This window comes from Panthera uncia (assembly GCF_023721935.1).
Source record: "Panthera uncia isolate 11264 chromosome B3 unlocalized genomic scaffold, Puncia_PCG_1.0 HiC_scaffold_1, whole genome shotgun sequence".
NCBI lineage: Eukaryota > Metazoa > Chordata > Mammalia > Carnivora > Felidae > Panthera > Panthera uncia.
Window position 1 is genome coordinate 14,884,875 of NW_026057582.1, and position 4,045 is coordinate 14,888,919.

General features: G+C 42.3%; 1 pseudogene; it reads right to left on the minus strand.

Annotated features, from left to right (window-relative positions):
- Positions 1 to 865: 865 nt before the first annotated feature.
- Positions 866 to 1,758, minus strand: LOC125909277 (60S ribosomal protein L32-like; annotated as a pseudogene).
- Positions 1,759 to 4,045: the final 2,287 nt, after the last annotated feature.

A 4,045-nucleotide genomic window follows, 5' to 3' on the forward strand; every position in this document is an offset into this window, starting at 1 on the left:
ATTGTATACTTTATCTTCATTTTTCCTATAGTAGAGAAGAACACGAAATTATGGCTCTACAGGCAGCTTAGCTGCTTGTTATTACTAACAAAAGAGTCAATCATATAGTGTGGCTCTTAAGTGAAGGCTGCTAGAATTGCAGATATTAGGCCCCTTAATACCTGTCACAGTCTTCCATTGCTCTCGTTTCTCTCCAGCTGTGTTCTTTATATCTTTTCCTCCAATTAAGAGAACAAGTCTCTGTGAATGGAATTTAATCATTCTGTGGTTACTAGGTAACCTGTTGCCATAGCTTAAGAAGAGCATTTTATCTCTTCTCCACTGCCAATCAGTTGCCACAATACATTGGGGCAATGCTTGGCCGAAAGGCTTGATAATCTCCGCCTAACGTATTCCCTGTTTACAAGTGGCTTCACCGTTAAAAACAAAGCAAAGCAAAGGACATAACCAAGTTGTCAGTCTATCCTGGTCATATTTGTTTCACTTAAAAAGCAGGGTTCGGAGTTTTAACAATTAATGGATTTTGGAAAGTTGCAGTGAAGCTCTTAGAAGTGTGTCTGTGATTCACAAACTACCACACACGAATCAATTAAAACAACAACTAGGTTTTGTTAAGCCACCGATGAAAACCATACTTTATTTGTGCCCTATCTAGTTTTCCTTAGGGATTCAACCTCCTCTCCTGTCATACTTTGTCTTTTAGGGTATCTGCCTGCAATATACTCCCCAAACACTTTAAATTATTAGGCTGAATGACCCAAAATTGCCCTTTTATAAATCAAAAGTGGTCAAATACAGACAATGCTTTCTTTTCTTTGTAGTTTTATGGCTCTATTAACACAAATATGATATGCACATGAACTGTCTATTCATTTTCTTCACTGCACAGCCTGGCTTCAGGATGGGTGCCTCTGACGGCCAGCGGCACTGCTCTTTCCGCAGCGGCTTTGCGGTTCTTGGAGGAGATGTTGGGAGCAATCTCTGCCCAGTAAGATTTGTTGCACACACGGCACTTCAAGCTCCTTGACCTTGTGGACTAGGAACTTCCGGAAGCCACTGGGCAGCATGCGCTTTGTTTTCCTGTTGCTCCTGTAACCGGTGTTGGGCATCGAGATCTGGCCCTTGAATCTTCTGCCCACCCTATCGTCAATGCCTCTGGGTCTCTGCCAGTTGTGCTTAATTTTGACATACTGGTTTGACTGGTGCCAGATGAACTTCTCAGCCATCTTTTTTTTTTTTTTTTTCTTTTTGAGAGAGGGAGAGAGAGTGAAAGAGAGAAAGAGAGAATGCAAGTGGAGAAAGGGCAGAGAGAGAGAGAGAGAGAGAGAGAGAGAGAGAGAATCCCAAGCAGGCTCCGTACTGTCAGTGCAGAGCCCAATGTGGGGCTCGAACCCACGAACCACGAGATCATGACCTGAGCCAAACTCTGGCACTTAACTGACTGAACCACCCAGGTGCCCCTCTTGGTTCTCCCTCTCTCCATCTCTCTCTCTCTTTTTTAAAGTTATTTATTTATTTTGAGAGAGGCAGAGACAGCGTGAGTGGGGGAGGGGCAGAGAGAGAGGGAGAGAGAGAATCCCAAACAGGCCAGCACTGTCAGAGGGGAGCCTGATGCGGGGGCTCAAACTTAACAAAACTGTGAGATCATGACCTGAGCCAAGATCAAGATTTGGACGCTTAACCAACAGAGCCACCCAGGGGCCCCTTGGTTCTCTTTTTAATGATCTTGGATGTCACCAGAGGTCTGAGGGCAGCCATTCAGGAGTCATTTCCCACAGTGAGGACACAGTCTAGAAATTTTGGTTGTGCTCCAGGCACAGAAAGACTTCCTCTGTGTCATTTATAACATGTGGAGTGGATGTTTATATATGATAAACAGACAAATAAGAGACTGAGTGATTCTCTGAGCCTTCTTAATTTCCTTTTTAAATGAGCCTCACAGGGAACAAATATTTCTTCTTGGACCTCAGAAAATTTGGGGGCTAGAAGGATGCCAGTGATTCCTAAACCAAAATATCCATCTTGTAGAAAAAACTACTGGAGCACAGAGAAGATAAATAATTAGCCTATACAACTCAGCTTTCTGACTCTTGATTTAATGCTCATTCCACTAAATCAAGAAATAGGCAGCTAGACAATTATTTCAGTGGCGTTTCATTATGCCCATTTGCACTTCTATGCCTGTGTTACCTAAAATAATGGAAAAATCTTTTTCATGTGCAATCATGGATGTATAAAATGGGAAGGGTAAATGAGACTTTGCTTCAGTCCTTTCTCTTAGGCAAACCTGTATCTAAGCTGTCTAAGATAAGTGTATGTATATTTTAAAGTCATATCTTTTTCTAAAAGGCTAACATATATTATTCTTCCAAAATGAAATAGAGCTCAGTTGAGCCCAGTTTTTCTCCTACCCCGAAGATGATTACTTTGCCGTAATCCAGAAAGACTGTCATTGACATTGAGTTTAGGAACATTTTATTTATTTTTTGTTTTGTTTTGTTTTATTTTATTTTACTTTATTTTATTTTATTTTATTTTATTTTATTTTATTTTATTTTATTTTATTTTATGTTTATTTATTTATTTTGAGAGAGAGAGCACGCAAGCAGGGGAGGGACAGAGAGAGAGAATCCCAAGCAGGCTCCTGTGCTGTCAGCACAGAGTCCCACACGGGGCTCGATCTCGCAAACCATGAGATCATGACCCGAGTTGAAATCAAGAGTTGGATGCTTAACTGGCTCAGCCCCCTGGTGCCCCAGGAAACTATATTAGAGAATTATTTCTGAGAAGGGGCAGCTTCTCTTTTTCAAGGGTGAAGAAAAGAACAACACTAATAACTTCCTGTAAACTAAAAACTGTCACCTGTTATTTCAGTCCTTAATTTATTAATGAGTTATTCCAACTCATTAATGAGCACCTACTATGCGCAAGACCCACGACTCTTCAGCTCACATTTTCCTTTCGGATTCTACAACACACAACCATATTCTCTCTAGTTCATTTACAGTGATCCTGGAAGCTGGGCATTTATAGAGATATTGTAAAGTGGCAGGTAACATAGAATAAGTGTTGGAATCCACTTGCTTATGAATCCTGGCTTTGCTGTTTCCTAGCTGTGTGACCTTGACCAAAGACTCTATTTCTTCATGTGTAAGATAGCAGAGCATAATAATAGTGTCTACTTTATGTGATTGTTGTGAGTATGATCAGAGGTAATATGAATAAATAGCTTACCAAAGTGCCTGCCTGGCTGCCATAGTTTGGGTTTCCCAGAAGCTGACCCTGGGACAAGGATTCAAGTACAAGTCATTTATTTAGGAGGTCATCCCAGTAAACACCAATAAGGGGGACATAAGTGAGACAGAGAAGGGAAGGAAGCTGTAAAGGGTTCTATCTAGTGCATAACTGGAGCTCAGTCCCTCCAGAGAACTCTGGGAAACAGAACACCACAGAGTTATCCTACCCAAGGGTGGGGAGCTGGGCTATTTATCCACCACCCTGCTGTCAGACCATGTTTAAGGGCTGCTGGAGGCGGGGTGGGGGGTAATTCCTGAAGGGCAGGTAAAGTGGGCTTCCGTGTTCAGAGAAAGCTCTAGGCAATAAGGTGCAGGCACTCACTGTTGCAGTTGGGATTGGCGAGCAAGGAAGTGGCATTGACAGGGTCCACTTTCCTGGTGACAGTAGCCATTCAACATACATTTACTCCTTGTATTTTTAAACATCATTACCATTAAGTACACTTTTGGGTTCTTTTCAAATTGCATAAGACTAGCACAGAGAAAGCGTTTGTTGTGAACACCTGTTATTTTTGTCTGCCCAGCATCCTTTCTCTTTTCTTCCTTCAGGAAATACATCCCTTGTCCTTTGGGTGATAGTCTCCATTTTTTCTCCTTCTCAGTCCCCTCTTCTCCTGCCCCTCCTTTATCACAGGAAAGGGGAGTGTGACTCTGGCCTGGCCAGAATGTGTCCAGCCAGCTGGCTATGGGGATTGATTCAAAGATGGGCACAGAAACCTAGTCAGCATCCGGTCCTATCAGCATCCTCT